The following is a 22,950-nucleotide window of genomic DNA, read 5'->3' as shown; positions in this document are numbered from 1 at the left end:
AGTGTCAATCCATTGGTGATAGTTAAAACCATTGGGGTAAGGTAGCCCAAGGATTATAAGGTGAGAAGAAAAGAGATAAGAAAATCATAATCAATATTATCATTTAAGGGACCCACTGAGAAAAATAACCTAACAAAAGAGAATAGAAAACAATGGTCAGAGAAGTGGGGAGTACAGAAATGGAAGAGTGGCAATTATTTTGAAGAGAGTGGTCAAGAGGAACCAAAGGTCAAGTAAAATGGGAACTGACTATCACTCACTGTATTGGGTTATTAGGAAATCACCGCTGACCTTGGCAGAGGAATAAAATAGAAGTGGGGGGAAAAGATAAATTAAGAGGAAAATATTAGTGTACATATGAAAAAATATGATGGGAATTATATATACAAGGGATTATAACATCTACAGAGAAAAGCAGTAGATGGTGGGGACCTAACAGAGGAACTCAAAGGATGTATTTAACCTACTTCAAATTCCCAGGAGCAAGGAATTTTGCTAACAGTTCCACATTATCAGAGCATTTGGATTTACATTTGAAAGTGTGTCAAGGAAGGGGGGGGGGAAACTAGAGCTGTTTAGAACATTTTTGATAAGTCCACTGAGTTAAGATATTTCATGAAAAAAATCTGAAACAAGCAGCAAAAGCAGAGGACACAGCGCCAGGGTTAAAAAGACCTTGTGAGACAGGAACAGCCTTAGGAAAACGGACAGATTTGTTTGGATTTCAGAAGGGAGCGGGAAGGGGGGGAGGGGAAAAGAGGGAGGAGGAGTGGATGAGAGAGAGAAAGAAATACGATTGTGGAAATAAGACCACAGGGCAAAGTGCCTGCCAAATGATTTGATTTAGAGGTCGAGAAGAGTTTTAACTGATGTAAGGGACAGCTGAAGACTTGCAAAAAACGTGGTTTCAGAACCCCACAGAATATCGTGTGTAGTCAGAAAGCGTTCAGAATACTGACGGTGGAATACCATTCTGTAATCAGGGATGGGATAAGGCAGAACACGTTCATACCAATTGTTCAAGAACAAGAACACATCAAGAGGGTACAGGTGGTGCCATACCTACCTGGAAAACCCAGAAGTAAAACTGACAGTGGAAAATCTGGACTTTTAACTTTGGCTCAGTCAATACAGTTAAGCGGAAGGGCAAGATAAGACTAAGAGGAAGGACAGACAGGAAAACGGAGTTTCCACAGATAATGTTTGTCTTCAGAGACTAGAGCAGTGGAAAACTAAAATTGACTGATAATACTCCAGGTTAAAGTGTGGGCCAGCGTCAGAAAATATAATTATATGCCATGACTCTTAGAAGCAGCTTTAGTTAAGAGGAATCGAGAAACAGCTAAGAAAATTAATGAAGTAGAACAGCAGAGAATTTTAAGTTGCCATTAATTGTTTTCAAAAGGAACAAAAGCAATGGAAATAGAAAATTAGGGCACTAAAAACAAAGGAGTTCAAGAAAAGACCACATAATCCACACATACACACAACAAAGTTCTGTAGGTTACAAACCAAAATAGGAGCATGTAAAATAGGTTAAACATAAGGAAGTCTGGGGAAACTGCCTACATAATTAAAGGGGGAACTGAAGAAATAGGAAGAAATGGTGAAATTAAGTCTATTGTTTTCATAAACCACTGCGATAGGATGGAATGCATAGGTAAATTCTTTTTGCTTGTACAGTGTCAGGTTGAAGAACTGTAAATGAGTTACCTAAAAATGGCATTTTTATTTTTAAAAATAAACTGTTCAGAATCAAAGGAGATAATGCAAGTAAAAGTGTTTTGATGAAGTTAAGTGCTCTATGTGGAATGGAAGGTATTATTAACTTTATCTTGTCATTCCAGGACTGGTTTTCAGTCCTTATACCCTTTTTCATATCTAAGCAATGTAAATTCATTCTATGGCTAAGATGTCATTATCTTGTATCGAAGCCTCTAGTAAATTCTAAATATATTTTATCTCAGAATGTACATTCTTTCCACTCATTTGCAATGCTACCAAAAAAATCCATCCATCTTCTAGCTTAACTTGTTTTTGATTAAAAGAAAACTATTTTCCCATGTGCTCTTTCTTAACAACATGCTTATTTTTTGAATACTGGTATCCCTCTTCCAACAAGAACAAAAAAAAAAAAAAAGAAGCTATACACCAAAGGCACTATTTTAGTAGGTTTAAAAATGTAAGTAAATCAATATCCTTCAATCTAGAATTCTGTTATAAATATTCCTATTAAAACACAACTCTATCCCCCAGTTCTTATTAAAAGTGAAGAACTGTGCAAATGATGAAATGAAATAAAGATTACAACAATAAAATTACTTCATAGAAATATAAGAAAATCAGAGGGATATATATATATATATATATATATACTGCATTTCCTCTTTCCTTAAAAATTAACTTAGAAAATTTTCAGGCCACACACATTGGAAAAAATATTAGGGATGAACCACATGAAATTACCAAAACTTGACTATGGTTTGCCCCACAAAGTATCAATTTCTTATTGTTAAGCTTATATTAAATGTCTCTGATTACTTAGCATTTTGAAAATAACCCCATCATATTAGTTACAACTCAAGGTACTTCTGAAACTTTTTTTTATACTTGACTTGCCTGATAATGCATTGAAAGTTTTACAACTGGCTCTCCAGAAATAAATGCTCACTCTTTCTGATTTCAGAAAATTAACAGTATTTTAAGACTTTGTTATACTTTCCAGGCACCGAGTTTGGATTTCTAGAGTCACAAGAACGTCTGCTTGGAGAACAGATTTGACTTTCTTAAATATTTGCTTTGAAATTATGACAATGTCGCTTCCAGATCATGTCTCACACATATTACTTTCATTGGAAATAAATTCATCCAAAAATAAATTACACTTATACATTCCAGGTTATTTTCTAATGTATTTACCATATTATTTCAAAGTATTTAGTCCATCTGGCTAGAGAAGCATGGATTTTTTTTTCTAAATTCCTTTTTCAGTTATAGTTGACATTCAATATCATTTTGTGTCAGTTTCAGGTGTACAGCATTGTGGTTAGACATTTATATAATTTATGAAGTGATTCCCCCAATTAATTTAGTACCCACCTGGTGCCATATACAGTTGTTACAACATTATTGACTGTAATCTCTTATATATATATATATATATATCCCTGTGACTTTTTTGTAACTATCAATATGCATTTCTTAATCCTTTTACCTTTTTCAGCCAACTCCCCAACTCCCCTTCCCTCTGGCATCCATCAGTTTTGTTCTCTGTATCTATTAGTCTGTGAAAACTTAATTTTTAAATGTGATGGAAAAATTCTGTTAAAATTTTAAATAACCTCCTGATATATTTATATAGCATTTATTTCCAATGGATTTGGATTTATTTATATTAAACATTTTTCTTATTGTTGTCTCTCCATATGACAAGTTAGACATATTTAAACTTTATATGAAAGACTCCGCATAAAAAGAAGTTAGCCTCAACAGTATAGAACTGAAACATAAAGCTTTTGCTTTCCTTATCAACAAAGCCAATTTGTTCAATTTTGTGTATAACTTAAAAAGCTGCATAAATATGAAAACAACACTGTCATCCTAAAATTAGGAAATCTCGCAAAGGACTCGACTACTATAAAAAATTTAGAATTTCCCAAATGTTTTGCAGATGAATAAAAAAAAGAGCCCATTCAATGATCATATATTATTTCTCTTGCAAATCTCACATATGGGGCAAATGTAGATGATTTCTTTTCTAGATTAAATGAAAATAAATGTACTATCAATTTTATGGCCCTTTCCACAAACTCTTGTGAAATAGATCTAACAGCCACTTGAAATTATTTCAGAGCCACTAAAAATCTTTTCAAAATGTTCTAATTATTAAAGCCATTACATATCATCATGACCAAGTAGGAATTATTCCAAATATGCAAGGGTGGCATTGGAAAATCAATCAATCCAAGAAACCCTCCATATCAACAGGCTAACAAAGAAAAATATGTTCATTCAATTGACTCAAAGAAAAAAAAAAGCATTTGATAACAGCCAACACTCATTTTCAGCAAGTTAGGAATAGAAGGGAATTACCTTAGTTTGATAAAGAACATCTATACAAACCTATAGCTAACATACTAACAAGGAAAGACAATACATTTTTCCTGAAATAGGGAACAAGGCAAGGATGTGTGTTTTCACTATTCTGAACACTGGAAGTTCAGTGAGTTCAATAAGGCAAGAAAAAGAAACAAGAGGGATACAGATTGGAAAGGAAGAAATACAACTCTTCTATCTGAAGAAGACATGATTGTCTAGTACACAGAGAATCCCAAGGAATTAACCCAACAAAAGAAAGAAAGAAAAAGAAACTCCTAAATCTAGTAAGTGAGCAATGTCGTAGGATTAACACAGAAAAATCAATTGCATTTCTGCAACAATAAAAATGAAGAAACTGAAATTAAAAACAATACTATTGGGGCCAGCCCGATAGCTCAGGCAGTTGGAGCTCCGTATTCCTAACTCCAAAGGCTACCGGTTTGATTCCCACATGGACCAGTGGGCTCTCAGCCACAATGTTGCCGGTTCAACTTCCACAAGGGATGGTGGGCTGCGCCCTCTGCAACTAGATACGGGCAACTGGACCTAGAGCTGAGCTGCGCCCTCCACAACTAAGATTGAAAGGACAACAACTTGACTTGGAAAAAAGTCCTGGAAGTACATACTGTTCCCCAATAAAGTCCTGTTCCCCTTCCCCAATAAAATCTTTTTTAAAAAAAAGCAATACTATTTATGATCACTCCAAAGAAAATTAAATACTGAGGCATATACTTAACAAAATATGTACAGAACTTGTAATTTGAAAATTATAAAATGCTGATGAAAGAAATTTAAAAGACCTAAATAAACAGCAAAATATTTCATATTCATGGATGGGAAGATTCAAGAATAAAAGTATCATTTCACCCCAAATTGATCTACAAGTTTAGTGAAATTTCTGCCACAATTCCAGCAAAGTTCTTTTGTAGACATGGACAAGTTTATTCTCAAATTTATGTGAGAAGGTACAGGTCCTAGACTAAAATAATCTTGATGAGGAAGTAGATGAAGAAGAAATCATTCTACTTGGTATTAAGGCTTACTACATAGGTAAAAAGTCAAAATAGTGTGGTATTTGTGGAAGGCTAGACACATAGATCAATAGGACAGAATAAAAATGAACATAGAAATAGACCCATTGGTTTTTGATAAAGATATGAAAGCAACTTGATAGAGGAAAGATAGCCTTTTCAACAAGTGGTGATGTAAAAATTAGAAATCCATAGGCAAAAATGTGAACTTTCATTTAAACTTCATACTTTATGCAAAAATTAATTCAAACTTATCATAGACCTAAATGTAAAACTATAATTTTTTTAGAAAAAATATAGGAGAAAATTTGGGGGATATTAATCTAGTCATGAAGTTTTTAGGCTTGATCCAAACAGAATAATCATTAAAGACAATAATTGATAAACTGGATGTCATCAAAACTTAAAACTTTTGCTTTGTAAAATCCCATGTGAATATAACGAAAAAATAAGCAAGCTATAGATTGGGAAAAAACATGTGCAAACCACAAATCTAACAAAGGACAAGTATCTAAAATATATTTTTAAACTTTTCAAATTCAACAGTTAGCCAACGTTATCATGATAAACATTTTTACAACCACTCTCTTCCTGGGAACATTCCACAACCAACTCATACCAGAACTATACACCGCCAACTTTGTACTTAAATCCCTACTCCTCACCATCTCCTTTTTATGAATCTGAGCATCATACCCACGCTTCCGATATGATCAACTAATGCACCTTCTATGAAAAAACTTCCTACTAACCCTAGCCCTATGTATGTGACATGTAACAATGCCTGTAATCACAGCTGGTATTCCCCCACAAACATAAGAAATATGTCTGACAAAAGAGTTACTTTGATAGAGTAAACTATAGGGGTTCAAGGCCCCTATTTCTAGAACTACAGAAATTGAACCTGCTCCTAAGATTTCAAAAATCTCCGTGCTACCATATTACACCACATTCTACAGTAAGGTCAGCAAAGTAAGCTATCGGGCCCATACCCCGAAAATGTTAGTTCACACCCTTCCCGTACAAATAAACCCACTCATCTTCACTACAATCTCATTTACCTTTATCCTAAGGACCCTTATCATAATAAGCTCACATTGACTACTTGTCTGAATTGGCTTCGAAATAAATATACTAGCCACCATTCCCCTGATAACAAAATGATCCAACCCTCGATCCACAGAAGCCTCTACCAAATATTTCCTCACACAGGCCAACCGTATCCATACTACTCATGTTAGCCATTATTATCAACCTCCTCCACTCCGGACAATGAACTGTCACAAACATCCTAAGCCCAACAGCCTCAACTATCATAACCCTGACCCTCACCATAAAACTAGGCCTATCACCATTCCACTTCTGAGTCCTCAAAGTAACACGAGGCATCCCTCTATCATCAGACCTCATTCTTCTCACATGACAAAAACTAGCCCCCTTGTCAATTCTCTACCAAATCTCACAATCAACTTAGACATCCTACTCACCATATCCATCCTATCCATTTTAGTCAGAGGCTGAGGAGGACTCAACCAAACCCAACTGCAAAAGATCCTAGCATATTCCTCAATCGCTCACATAGGCTGGATAACGGCTATCATAACCTACAGCCCCACCATAGCACTACTCAATCTAATTCTATATATCCTAATAACAACCACAACTTTCATACTATTCATGACCAACTCATCAACCACCACAAAAATATAACCTGATAAGAAAATTGGTTAAAATATATATATATATATATAAAGAGACAGTTTACTGAAAAAATGGAAAATACACACAAAAGCTGTTCAACAAAAGGAAAATGCAAATAAAAACGATAATGAGATATCACTACATACCTATCATAAAAACAGTAAATCATGAAAACATCAAAAAGTTGTGAAAATGCCAAGGGGGTCAGAGAAATTGACCATTTTTAGATTGATGGTGAGAATGCAAAATGGAAACCATTTCTTATAAAAGTAAAACTATAAAAGTATAAAAGTAACTTCACAATCACCATACAATCCAGCAATTATACTCTAGGGCATTTATCCCTGAGAAATAAAACTGTCAATTAATATGGCATTTTTATTCATAATACAAGTTTTATTTATATAGTATTACAAGCATATTTCACTTTCTTGTGTTTCACTTTGTGCTTTACAGGTATTGCATTTTTTACAAATTGAAAATTTGTGGCAAACAAATCTATCAGCACCATTTTCCAATAGCATTTGTTTGCGTCATGTCTCTAGAGCACATTTTGGTAATCATCACAATATTTCAAACTTTTTTATAGTTATTATATTTGTTATGGTGATTTGTGATCAGTCAGCAGCCATCATCAACGTTGAGGCAAGACCCTCCACCAGAAAAAAGATTGTGACTCACTGAAGGCTCAGATAAAGGTTACCATTTTTCAGTAATAGAGTATTCTTTAATGAAGGTATATACATTGTCCTTTTAGACATAACGTTATTCCACACTTAATAGACTACAGCATAGCATAAACATTTTACATGCACTGAGAAACGAAAAAATTTGTGTGACTCACTGTATGGCAATATTCACTTTATTATGGTGGTCTGAAAAGAATCCACAATATCTTCAAAGTATGCCAGTATTTATAAAGCCAAAACCTGAACAGCCATGAACTGGCAATGGCCAAATACTGGAAATAACAGATATCTTTCAAAATGTAATTTGGAAATAACATGCGAATGATTAAACAAACTATGCATACCATGGAATATTACTCAGCAATAAAAAGAATTACTGACACATGCATCAACTCTGTAGAATCTCCAGAGAATTATGAGTATGCTGAGTTAAAAGAGCAAATCCTAAAAGGTCACGTGCTGTGTGATTCCATTAATATAAAATTTGAAATGACAAAAATTCAAAAATGGAGAACAGAGTAGTGGTTACCAGGAATTAGACAACATGGTGGGTAGGGTTACAGGAAAGCGAGGTGGAGGTAATTATAAAAGAGTAAAAGCTACATGAGGGATCCTTGTAGTTGTAAGACTTCAATATCTTGACTGTGGTGGTAGATGAACAAATCTACGCATATGACAAAATTATGTAGAACTAAATGTACACATTCATTTAACAATGAGTAGAAGTAAAACTGGAAAATCTGTTTTACTGATTTACTGATTTACTGATTTACTGATCTGTTTTACTGATCTCAGTGAGATCAGTAGATTGTATCAATGTCTATATCCTGATGTGGTGTCGTGCTCTAGTTTTACAAAATTTTACCATTGGGAGACACTGAGTGAAGAGTACAATGGGATATCTCTGTATTGTTTCTCACAAATGCATTTAAATCTGCAATTATCTCAATAAAATTTTCAACTAAAGAGAACTATTTAAAAAAATTTCCATTTGAGAGATAAAAGCTAAATATATTTTCAATGATAATGCCATTTTCCCCCACTTTTGTTTAAAAAACATTCTCTTTTAGTGTCTTAATTTGCAAAATAATTTAGCATTGAGTAATTTTAATTTGGAGTAAATCATTTATATACAGGTCCATATGCATCCACTGTAGTAGGAAAGGTGTTAATATGACGTGAAACACGGACAGCAAGTTATAATATCACTAATTCCAATCAGCTATCACTTCACCTATACATTTTCATTAGGCTTTAGCTTATTGAGTATTTCATAGGCATTTATAAACATTTCACCTGGAGAAAAACTTTCCTAAAAGATGTAGTGATGTCACACTGTTAGCCGGTACATCACTCACGACATTCATGACAAGGGATTGTGCTGAGCATTGTAGGAAGTATGTAAATGAGCCAGAGCTCTTGCTGAAGGCTGTGCAATCAATCCCACTTTAAAATGAAGGGGTATCTTCATGATAGTTTTGTTTGTGCATTTGGTACTCAACTGAATCTATTAGGATAAATAAAACTTGGAAGTAGACCCTTTCTTTTTTCTTAAAAAAAGTAAACATCTTAGGGATAAGATAGCTTTCAGAACTGAATTTAATTTATTTAATCTATAAGCATCATACTTATTTATAACTCACAGGGAGAAAAAAAGGTGAAGACTTCTCATTTAACTTTAGTTAATGTTAAATTATGTATAGGCAATACATCACCATAGGTTATGCAGGTGTAACTCAGATTACTCGTCTCCAAAATCATATCCTTTTTCTCCTCCTGTAAATTCTAAGACCTTCATAACTAATATGACTGGAAGGGGAATACTGGGTAATGTGCAGCTTTTAATTATCTATGCCAATGCTTCCCTCCTACCATTTCCCTAGCGATAAGTAGACAAGTGAAAAAATCTAAATTCATGTTGAATGATATAGTCTACATCTGGGGAGGTGGGTGAGCCAATTAACTTATCAAAAGGAAAGTCATAGCCACAGTTAGAGCAATCTTAGCCAAGCTTCCTACAACTCCAAAACAACTATAGGCAAAGATTTGTTTGGGTGTCAAACACTTCAAGAAGAGAAAAATGAGTATTAATGACTTCAAACTAGTTGGAGGAACTTAGCGGATAATTTGAAACAGAAAATATTTTTAATTAACTAACACCGAAGAAGTAAAATAATAATAATAATAATAATAATAATAATAATAATAATAATAACAATAATAATAAAAGCCATATTGTTGAGAGCCTTAACATTTCATTGGAAATTTTTATTTTTTCTTCACTTTGGCTAACTGGATCATTTACACATGAAATACATGCTAAATTATTTACAGATAATTACATGGCTGTGCTGTTGCTAAAATATTAAGACACAGATGCCCCACAGGAAACATGGCAGACACAGGCACATAAGAAATGAATAGTCAAGGGGTAATGAAGGGGAGTTATAAAAAAAAAAAAAGCCTATAGAACTAGAGGTAGTATTATCAAAATTAATTTATTTTTCAAAATGTTACAGGCATGTAAAACAATTTCATCCCCTCCTTTCTCTTTAAAAATAATGACTAAAGTATCAGCCTATTAAATTTGCTTAATCTGAAAACTTGTATCAGAAATTCAACAACAAATAGATTTTAATTAGATTTATTAGTATATTCTACTTCCAATGAACATGCTGTCCACCACAAAGAAGGGTACTATTTTCTATAATTTAACTACATGGAGCCAGCTCTTCATTTAATTATGTCATTATTAATATCTAAACACAGTGCAGCAGGTTACATTGAAACTGAATGTTTGCATCTCAACTAATCATGAGTGGTAGTTTTAGATACTGTACTTTTTAGGCACTGTGGGCACTAATTACCTTTTTGCGTCATTGATCTTTAGTTAACAGTTCACTTGATACCATTTTTGAACAAAAGAAATTATCTGTTAGGTCACAGATATAACCTAAGAAACAGCAAACTCTCAAACTTCAAGTTATCATGGGGCAAAATAAAATTAAATTACGTGTCTGCAATCCATTCTTCCTGCCCTCCACTGCCAACTCCTAAAAATAATTGCTTTTTGTCTCTTGACTTCAATGCATTCGTCCATCATTCAAAGGAGGTCTTGGTCAGCCAGCCTAGTTACAGGGCTTGTGTGATTTAGAATCAATAGAATGGATAGAGGTACACAACCTTCTAAGCTGGGATGTATGATTTTTCCTAGATATGAGTGAAAATATATCCCAATACTAAAAAATAATTTTAAACTATAAATAACAGAATCAAAGTGGAGAGAAAGTGGGAAAAAAAGAGCCTTAAACCTGTTTGTAGGAGAGATTTTTGAGGTGTAATTTTTTTTTTAAATGTCATTAGTTATTGATTTGGGAGTAGAGCTTGGCAAGAGAGACTTCAGTGAATCTTCAAGATAAGAAAGATACAGAGGAGTGGGTGAGGAGAGATCATTTTAAGAAATGATAATATGGATTATAAATAGACTTAAGTTTGATAAAAGTTTTTCAGAGATGTTAATAAATCCTAGAATGGTTTTTAACTGCTTTAGGGCCCAATACTTAGGTTCCCAGGTCATGATCTTGTCTCTACCACTTCTATTCTGCCTAGAAATAGAAACTTGAATGCTCTTTAGTATGAGAAAGTTCTTTTTCATTCTTGATTTGCTTTGAAATTGTGCAAGAATTCATCTTCTTTCTCCCCTGGCTCCCGGACCCATCACTGGGATATCACAAATCTTGGTTTCTTATACCATTCTCCAACAAAAGGAATAATGGCCCTTGGAGAAAACTCTGATTTAGTACTTGAGCAGGAAATATAGAAAACTTCCCTAGGGTGTAGTGTAGTGGCAGAAAGAAAAAAAAATGCTAAAAACAAACAAACAAACAAACAAAGTAACATAAGTATGGCGGTATGTCAGAGAAATAGGAGCCAACTAAAAACACTCCTAATGATCAAAGGGGGAATAATTTGAGCAACAACATAAAGTAGTATTATACTATTATTTAAAGTTTAAAATAAATGGAGAGGTTATACTGATGTCAATAAATGACCTCATAAATGTATAAAAAGGGAGAAAGAAATGATTCTTGCACACAGAAAAATTATAACTAATTTGTGTAGGTACTCCACCCTTAGAGAGGTGGAGTGTGACTTCCCACTTCTTAAATGAGAACTGCACATAATGACATCCTTCCAAAGAGTACAGTGCAGAAAGGAAGAAAAATCATTCTGTAGTGGAGAAACCTGACAAACTCTACTTCAGCCAGGTGATTAAGGTCAACATCAATAGTCACAAATCATGTTGATAGACTACACACTTGCTATAGTGTGAGAAAAATGGCACTTTATGTCTGTGATCTTCCTCCCCGAAACACCTAACCACAGCCTAATCTTGGAAACCCATCAGAAAAATTCCAACGGACATTCTACAAAACACATGACTAGTACATCTCAACACTTTCAAGGTCATAGAAAACAAGGTCATCAAAGTCTGAGAAACTGTCACAGCCAAGAGAAGCCTAAGGAGACATGCAAACTAAACGTAATGCAGAGTCCAGACTGGGATACTACAACCAAAAAACTAAAGAGTTGAAAACTACTAGACAACTCTGAATAAAGTATCTAGTAACAATGTATCTATATTGGTTCATTCATTTTAACAAATGTAGCATACTAAAATAACAAGCTAAGTAGGGGAGTGTGAAATATATGAGAATTCTCTGTACTATCTGTAATATTTTTTAAATCTGAAGTTATCCTAAAATTAAAAGTTTATTTAAAAATCACACAAACTTTATATAAAATATCCTTTATTATTGTTATTAAAAAAGGAACAAATTCAATTAATATGCTCTATGGCTTTCTGCATTTTCCTTTTATATTTTCTATCAGACAGACTGAAACCTGGAGGTACAACTTCTGTCTTGCTACTAGGAGAAAACAGGCATGAAGATACATAAAGACGGAGAAACAGAAAGAGGAGAAAAACTGAATTTGATGGCATCATTTAATTGCCTTTTTCATTTCTGAACTACCTACCTTCAGAGTTCTTATTTCCTGAAACAAATAAATGTCATTCTGTTTAGATAATTAACACACCAAGAAACCAAAAAGAGTATACCATAGAAAGGCCAAGAATTGTGCTTCTGCCATAAACATGTTACAGCAGTACCAGTGAAGCAGGAGAGATGGTTGGAAATTGACCACTCACTCCAGGATACAACATGAGGCGCCTCCCTGGTTATACAAGTAATAAGTGACTGCAGCCTGCACCTGCAGCTGGAGAAAAACAGGAACTAATTTAATCCAGCTCGGCTGATCCCTATGACTAGGACCTGACCTTTAGCTAATTTTAATGCCATTATAATCTTATTTACATTGCTGTTACTATGACTCCCATCAGGCACCTCATGCCATGACTGTTCTGGAGGAACCAAATAGGGAAGCAGGAAATGGAGGGTCCTGCCCAAAGGGAAGAGACAGACCAGCCAAGTCAATGGAAATTCACCAATCCTGGCCCTTAAAGGAGATAAATACCCCTGGTCCGGACTTCCTCAGTGCAACTCAATCTCTGAGTTTGCCTGCACTTCCCTCTTAAGTGTGTACTTTTTGTTCCAATATACTTCCTGTGCTTTCCTGCATTTGTGTCACTCTTGAATTCTTTCTTGCATGGAGACAAGAACCTGGTCACTGCTGCTCCGGGTTGAGTCCTCTCTTGGACATTCCCATGAGCCTCTGGAGACACCAGCACCACTTTTTTCTTTCTTTCCCTTTATGCTTCACTCTAGAATATCCAAATGAAACAGTTTATACAAAAGAAGTGCAATTAGGAAGGAGAAAGCAGCTGATCCTGCCTTACAAACTTCACTGAAGGCTTCGAAGATTCTATCAAGCCTGACTTGGGTGAGAGAAGAAAGATTTATTGGATTAAGTATTCAGCATTTTGATATTATAATATGTAAGCTGGAGTTGTATCAATACTGAACTTACTTTTATTACTGCAAGATATAGTCTTTATGTGATCTCAAAGTCATGAGAAATCTTTAGGATTTTCCCAAATTTTTATTCAAAAGGAAAGGAAAATAAGTCTCCGGAGAGGGACTGAAGGGATAATGGGAACCCAATTAAAGTTGTTCATTTGTTCCCTACCAAGTACAGCACATTAAATAAACCAGTAACATAGCATACCTGCGTGTTTGTTTGTTTGTTTTCAGAAAATTTAGGGAGATTTTTGCCTTCTGGTAGCTTGTATTTTCAAACCATCAAAAACTCTTAAGAAAAGCAGTATTAAGAACCTCTATACCTATACTTAACACAAAAGAAAGAAGACATATTATATGTCAACAACAGCAACATGACAAAGTTCTAATGCACTGGTACAGTCAAGACTTAAAAACAGTAAAAATAAAACCATCTAAGCTCTTGCATACAAAGTCAAATTTATACTTTCCTTTATTTTGGATGGTTTTTAACCTTTTGTTTTCATCCTTTTCTTTCACACATCTTGAAATTATTCCAATTTTTCCTGGATTTGATTTATTTAGGTATAAATAAAGGATGTCTTTCTCTAAGGAAGGGAGGGAGAGACCAATAAGGCTACCTGGGTGATCATTCAATATAATAGCAACAAAAGGGATGCAAGTTTGCAAAGTAGCACTAATACAGACCACTTGGAGAAGGCAGCAGAATTTGTTAAATTTTAAGCCATATTGAATTTGTTAAATATAGAATATTTTAATAATATCTAAAGTATAATATACTAAGACATAAAATAACTACTGTGATAAGAAACTTGAAAGTTATTAGGTTGGTGCAAAAGTAATTGCAGTTTTTGCAATTATTTTTAAACTTTTAAACTGCAATTACTTGTCCACCAACCTAATAGTTAATGGAAACATTGCCTTAAAGTTACATTATGTAACCATATGTACAAAAGTCATAAAATTATAGATTTTAATGTAAAATCATTAGGAAGACAACATTTAAAGAAACATTGAATAAATATTTAGTTTCTTGTATGTAGTTTTGAAATACAATGGGTTTCATGCCTCCGCCTAGTAACAAACATGCTACATTTAAGTAAAACTACATGGAGTAATATAAAATTCAAGAATTTCATAACAAGGGGCGGCCAGATGGCTCAGTTGGTTAGAGCACGAGCTCTCAACAAGGTTACCGCTTCAATTCCCACATGGGATGGTGGGCTGCACCCCCTGCAATTAAGAATGAAAATGGCAACTGGACTTGGAGCGGAGCTGCGACCTCTACAACTAGATTGAAGGACAACGACTTGGAGCTGATGGGCCCTGGAGAAACACACTGTTCCCCAATATTCCCCAATAAAAATTTGTTTAAAAATAAGTAAATAAAAGAATTCCAAAAGGAAATATAAAATATGTTAGCAATAATTCCATAAGTAAACATAACATAGTACCTCAACTCTAAAATAATGTTTTTTCTTATATCAAGAAGTAACTTATAGCTTTATTGTACTTTTTACCAATCTTAAGCATGTTATTTAATAAATTTAAAGTCTTCTTAATTTTGTGTGGAATACTGTATTGCAGGAAATTTTAGATTCTTCTACTGTAGCACTTGTGTAACATATGAATCTTTTCTACAACCCCAAAAGTGGTTATGAAATTTCTACTTGAACATTTTCATGGTTTTTTTTTTCTAAATACCCCATAAGCCTAGAAACGTAAGTATCATTCCTTAACTAAGATTTATATAGCTCAATCTCATATTATATTCTAGAAACATCCACAAGATTTATATCACATTCAGAAGCTTTTAAACTATGAAGTCCACTTAATTCTTTCATGCTTTTGAGTATTGAGAAACAATTAGTCTTGCACCAGTGTTTGGTATGTATGCCATTCTCCAGTTATTACAAAATTATCAGCAGCTCTCTAGTGATCTTACCTGAAAGATCCCTATATCCTAGGCTATGAACTAGCTGGCAGTCCCTAATTACTTCACCTCACCTGAGCTTCTATTCCATTTGACCAATATTTTGTTTTTTTGCCAATCTTCTTGGCATAAATGAAAGAAAATGAAAGTTTTGTTTTATCTCCACACTCCACTTATGTTTTTCTGTCAGTCCTAAGTCCTTTGCACCTCTTGCTCTGAATATAGTTTTAAAATTTTTTGAGATAGTCCTAAGTATTTTTGATGGATGTGTTTTCCATTTGGACTTCAGTTTTCCGAATGTTAGGCTTACAGGCTACAATCCTTACATACATACATATATACATATATACATATATGTATATATGATATATATATGTATATATATATACACACACATATATATATATATATACCATTGATTATAGTCTCTTATTCCCTCTCTCTCTTTCTCTCTCTCTCTTCCTTTCCCTCTTTTCCTATTTGTCTTTTCTAGATGTACTTTGTAAACATAAGCATTTTGACTATTTGGCTAGCTCTATATACAGCCTGTAAGATGTACTTCCAACTAATTTCAGAAGCTATCCATAAAGTTTAATTATTTAATCAGAAAATTAGCCAGTTACTATAATCATATGAAACTAGAAATTAACAACAAGAGGAAAACTGGAAAATCTACAACTATGTGAAAACTGAACAACACACTTCTGAAAAACCAATGGGCCACAGAAGAAATCAAAATGGAAATAAAAATTATCTCAAAACAAGTGACAATAAAAATATAACTTCTGGGATGCAACTAAAGTAGTTATGAAAGGAAAATTTATAGCAATAAATGAAAAATGAAAAAATTAGAAAGATCTTAAATATATAAGGCATTAGAAAAAGAACTAATTCAGCATAGAATTAGCAGAAGAAAATAATAAACATCAGAGTGGAAATAAATGAAATAGAGACCAGTAAAATAATAGAAAGGATTGATAAAACTAAGAGCTGTTTTTTAGAAAAGATAAACAAAATTGCCAAACATTTACCTATACTAAATAAGAAAAAAGAAAGAAGACTTAAATAAATAAAATTAGAAATAAAGTGGAGACTTTACATCTGTTACTGTAGAAATACATAGGATCATAAGAGACTACTATGAATAAGCATATGCCAACAAATTAGTTAACAGAAAAATGGATAAATTTCTAGAAACATACAAACTACCAAAACTGAATTAGGAAGAAATAGAAATAGAAAATCTGAACAGACCAACAATGAGTAGAGATTGAGGCAGCAATCAAAACTTCCCAATACAGAAAACTCCAGGACCTGACAGCTTTAGTGGAGAATTCTGCCAAGCATTGAAGGAAAAATTAACACTATCCTTCTCAAACATTTCCTAAAAAATTGAAAAGGAGGGAACAGTCCAAAACTCATTCTACTAGGCCAGTGTTACCCTGATACCAGTGATTTTTTTGGATAAGCCAACATAAGCAAAAATCAACAAATGAGACTAAATCTAACTTAAAAGCTTCTGCACAGCAAAAGAAACAATAGCAATGCAAAGACAACCTACAGAATGGAAGAACATTTTTGCAAACCCTATAAGGGTTAATATCTAAAATATATAAAGAAATCATATAACTCAATAACAAAAAATAAACAATACAATTAAAAAATGGGCATAGGCATCGGTAGATGACTGGATTAAGAAGCTGTGGTACATTTATACAATGGAGTATTATGCAGCCATAAAGAAGAAAGAAATCTTATCATTTGCAGCAACATGGATGGATCTAGAGAACATTATGTTAAGTGAAATAAGTCAGAAAGAGAAAGACAAGTACCATATGATCTCACTTATATATGGAATCTAAAGAAAAGACTATGTGAATGAACTAATCAGAGACAGTTTTGGGGACGCAGAGAAAAAACCGAGAGTGGTTAGATGGGTGTGTGGGAGGGGGTTGGGGATAAGGGGAAAGGTGAAGGGATTTGGAAGCAGCTGGTAACCACAAGATGGCCTCAGGGTTTTTTTTTGAAAATTAATTTGGGGAAGGTATTCTATAATGTTGTAAAGATTTTGTTGGGTATCCGATGGACATGCGTCCTATTTGGGAGACCACCTCAGGGATACTGTGGATACCTGATCATGGCATTGTACACCAGAAGCTAAACATTAATGAATGCCAACTATAATTTTATATATATAATGTGATGGTTCAGTGTGAGGTCGGAGGGATAGTGGATGGGGGGAGGGGGGTTCACAGTATGAGGGATATAAATGATGAACGTCTAAGTATTACCTTGTTTTGTACACCTGAAACTAATAAATAAATAAATTAATTTAAAAAAAATAGGAATAAAACACAGAAAATATCCTATATGATATATTTTTCAATTTTATACTTAATTAATAAATAATCTCAGATATTCCTATACTGAAAAAAAAAATGGGCATAGGAACTAAATAGACATTTTCCCAAAGACATCCAAATGGCCAACTGGTACATGAAAAGGTGTTCAACACCATTAATCATCAGGGAAATGAAAATCAAAACACAATGAGATATCACTTCACATCTGTTAGAATGACTGTTATCAAGAAGACAAGAGAGAACAAGAAAGTATTAGTGAGGATGTGGGAAAAAGGCACCTTTGTACACTGTTAGACGGAATCTAAATTGGTTCAACAGCTAGAGAAAACAATATGGAGTTTCCTTAAAAAATTTAAAATCAAACTCCCATATGATCCAGCATTTCCAGTTTGGGGGTATATACACAAATGAAATGAAAACACTCCCATGTTTATTGCAGTATTATTCACAATAGCCAAGAAATGGAAACAACCTTAGTGCCCAAAACTAAGAGATGAATGGATAAAGAAAAAAAAAAAAAATATATATATATATATATATATATATATATATATATATGTATGTATGTATGGTGGGATATTAATCAGCCATGAGAAAGAAAGATGTCCTATCATTTGTGAAACATGGATGGACCTTGAGCATATTATGCTAAGTGAGATACGTCAGAGAGAGGAAGACAACTAGTGTATGATCTCACTTACATTGGAATCTAAAAAGTCAAAATTATCAAAGAGAGTAAAATGGTTACCACAAGAAGAAGACTGGGACAAGGCAGCTGTTTAAGGATACAAGCTTGCAATTAGTAGTAAATAAGCTGCAGAGATCTAATGCACAGTATGGTCAATACAGACAATATTGTATTACAATCAAACTTACTAAGAGACTAGAACTTAACCAACAAGGAAAAAGAAAAGATACTTATGTAACATGATAGAGAGGCTAATTAGAACTGCAATGACAATCATATTACATTATATAAATGTATCAAATTAATATGTTGTACACCTTAAAATCACAATTTGTTACATGTCAAATAACAAAGGAATCAATGGGGAAATAAGAAAATTAGTCAATCTACTTGAAACCGCTTTATGCATTTTACTGAATAATGCCACAGGAAGAAATAAATAAAAAGCCAAAAGTACAGTGTATGGGTTAACAATTCTAAAACTGTTATATATATGTATATATATATGTATATATATATATATATATATATATTATAAATAAAATATATAATATACATATATATCTCATACATGATATATATATATATATAGAGAGAGAGAGAAATGCACAGGATCATCATAAAAGACTACTATGAATAAGTATATACATATATATGTATATATATGGTATAAAAAATTAAATGGATACTAAATGGTGGGATGCCAGTTTCTCTCCATCAGAGGGGAAAATTTAGAGAGAAGCATGAATAGCATGCTAGAATGGACTCTTTGGTACTGGATTAGATTTAAGGACATTACTATGAGCTTAAGTCTAGCTTAACATACATGTAAGTGCATAGATACAGAAAAAGGCATAGATATGTCTTTTACATAGCTTGGTTGACATATATGTTACCCATCTCTGTCCTCTGAGAGAGCCTAGAAGCAATGAGTATACACAGTGCGCTCAGTACTTGGTTTCTAAATACCATTCTCATTAAAAGTAATCAGTTTCTTGGAAACATGGCTGTTTCTAGGGCAGGGGTAGGGGAAATACAAAATAAATCTGAAGTATGTTATAGTACCAGAAAGTAACCAAGAGCTTTGAAATAATAAAAGGATGGGGGCATGTGAAAGAAACACAAGAGTTGCTCTGAAAGTGTTCCCAAAGCCAAATCTTTAATAATTTGATTAATAAAATAAACAATAGTAGTATTGAGTTATAACTCACAGTATAAAATAAATATATATTAGTCCATACTGATATACAGAAGTAATTCAAAAAAGAATAGAAATTTTCCTTATGGAAGAATGAAAAAAATATATGCAGATATTTCCCCTGTGGAGATTGGAGTTTAATTCCCTTCACCCTGAATGTAAGCTATACTTCATGACTTGCTTTCAAAGTATGGACAGGAAAAACTAGAAACTTTATACTATTAGAAAAACCTGGGAGACACTACCTTATCCAAGTGATCAAATAATCACTTGGATATGACATGAAAGTGATATGTGACATGACGTAAAAGTCATTACACCTCTGTAGTATCATTTATAATAATTTATAAACTTTGTCTCAAGAGGAGAAAAATATCAGACAAACCCAAACTGAGGAACATTCCACAAAACGCCTTATCAGTACCCTTCAAGTTGTCAAAATCATAAGAACACAAAGAAAAACTGAAAAACCTTCACAGACCATAAGAGATTAGGAAGACATAACAACTAAATGCAATGTAGTATCTGGGTTGCACCCTAAAACAGGAAAATGGTGTTAATTGGAAAACTGGTGAAAAATATACCATAGTAATGTAAGATAATAACATTAGGTGAAGCTAAATGTAAGTGGAGCCCTTGCAAATATTTCCAAAATAAAATTTTATATATATATATATATATATATATATATATATATATATATATACACATATATATATAATATATTATATTTATGTATATTACATATAATGTATATATTTATGTATGTTATGTATATAATGTATATATGTTATATATATATATGTAGAGAGAGAGAGAGAAAGAGAGATATAAGTATTTGACTAACAGGTAGTTTTAACCTGACACCACTTTTTTGGAGTGCTTTATATAGTTTCAATGTGTTTGGGGAGATTAGAGAAATTATGGGTCTGCATTTTACCTGTACGTTATAGATTAGCACATTCCAGTAGGATGTTATGATGATGAAAATAAAATAACTAAATGTGACTACTGAGCACTTGAAATGTGACTAATTAGACTGAGAATCAACTGAAGGTAATTTAATTTAATTTTCACTTACTAGTTACACATGTCTACTGGATAATATATTGGACAATAGAGTTCTAGATAATTCATCAGATGGCAGGTTCCCTCAAAGCTAGAAACCATCATCATAATACGTTTTTAATAGAGCCACTTAAATATATTATATTAAGCAAACAAATACTATATCTAAGACGTAAGAATAACATAACATTAATATACAAACAGAAAGATAAACAGCTATAGCCAATGGTTATCTGAAATGTAAGTGGTTAACACAGAGAAGGGTATTTGATCTATAGATAGGTTACAGTTTTCTTTCCCTAATTCTAAGAAGTTGATGTTTCTTCTGTGCTTCTGAATGAAGCATGTTGTTTTGAACTGAGTTATCTTATGTTCTCTGTTCTTTTGAGACACAATCTGGTGCAACCTGATGAAATGTGACATGCTTGTCACTTTTGGTTAAATATGAGTATAAATGGGCAAATATCCATGTAACTAAAATGTTTTCTCATTACTGGTTCCTGGCAGGTAATAGACTAACAGCGTAGCCCTACATTAAAAAAAAAAAAAAAGCCTCAGTAATAAATGCAGCTGGTGCCTAAACAAAAAGTTAAACATTAAATTCAAGAGAAAAACTGCTCCTATGTTCTCAAGATTCTGTCTTGCTTCTCCATGGTCTTGTTTGAAAGTTTGAATTATAATTATTTCTAAAACAAATAACCAGAATATATATATATATATATATATATTCCATATATATATATATACACACACCATATATATATATATGGTATGAGATAAGGAATAGGTAAAAGAAACAGATTAAACACCAGTATTCTTTTTTCATCGAAAGCACATTTAGTGAAAAAGGAGAGAAATTGTGCAGACAGTGCATAATATATGACTAGAATTGTTTATTAGAGTGCTTTTCTGACTTGTCCAGAAGGCATTATACTTTAAGCCATGTTCTTAGTGACGCAGAAAATTTCTACTTATAATGCCATATGAATTCCACATTTCCCTATTATGAAAATGAGGAGTTACAGAAAGATACTCCATTTTCTTTCTGTCACTCTCAAAAATATTAAGTTAATAATATGAAAAGTATTTATCTAAATGGTTATCTTTTTAAAAAGTCAATGCAAGGCAAGAAATAGCCCAAAGCAATTTGATTTAATTTATACATGGTTGACAAAAGATAACGTATGGCTGAAAGAATGTATTTTTGCTAGTAAAAGAAGAAATCATTTCAAGGAGGCCGAATATTCTAGATTTACCTTTAACTGTCACAGATAAAAAGGATTAATTAATGAAGTCTGTACTCAATAGATAAAGGGCTCCATTGGTACTCTGTTAATTTTCTTGAAAGAGAAAGATAGTCCGGGTTGAATTTCCTCTTTAGCTTGAAATGGATTCCAGCTCTTCCTTCTTAATATACAGAAAAAAAACGCAGAATATAAAAGCTAAAATCTTATAATAAATATTACATCAGTAGCATCCTTAAAAACTTTGCCTAAACATGGCAGCATATATGTAAAGTTGTGCTCACTTCAGCAGCACATATACTGCATGTAAAGTCATGTATCTCATGTACTTTACAAGAAATCATCTAGAATCCCTAAAAGGAATCTAAGAATCTGCAATCTGTCAGACATCATATGATTTATGATATACTATGTTTCCATGAAAATAAGACCTAGCAGGACCGTCAGCTCTAATGCACCTTTTGGAGCAAAAATTAATATAAAACCTGGTCTTATATTAAAATAAGATAATACCCGGTCTCATTTTAATATAAGACCAGGTAATATAATATAATATAATATAATATAATATAAAAGACTGGGTATAATATAATATAATATAATAAAGACTGGGTCTAATATAATATAATACCAGGTCTTATTTTAATATAATATAAGACCCGATCTTATATAAGCTCAGGTCTTATATTAATTTTTGCTCCAAAAGATGCATTAGAGCTGATGGTCCAGCCAGGTTTTATTTTCAAGGAAACACGGTAGTATAGAACATTAACATTATATAGTGCTATGTTAATCAAATTAAATTCAATGCACTTGATGATGGAATATGATCTCTCAAATTATTTATTCATTTTGTTTACAAATGGAAACAAAGTAAATTTGCCATTTATTGTAAATGTTTTGTCAACACTGAAACAATCTTAATGGTACCTATGATGGAGATAGAACACACATAA

The sequence above is a fragment of the Rhinolophus hipposideros genome (genome assembly GCF_964194185.1).
Source record: "Rhinolophus hipposideros genome assembly, chromosome: 5".
NCBI lineage: Eukaryota > Metazoa > Chordata > Mammalia > Chiroptera > Rhinolophidae > Rhinolophus > Rhinolophus hipposideros.
This window is presented reverse-complemented; position numbering follows the sequence as displayed.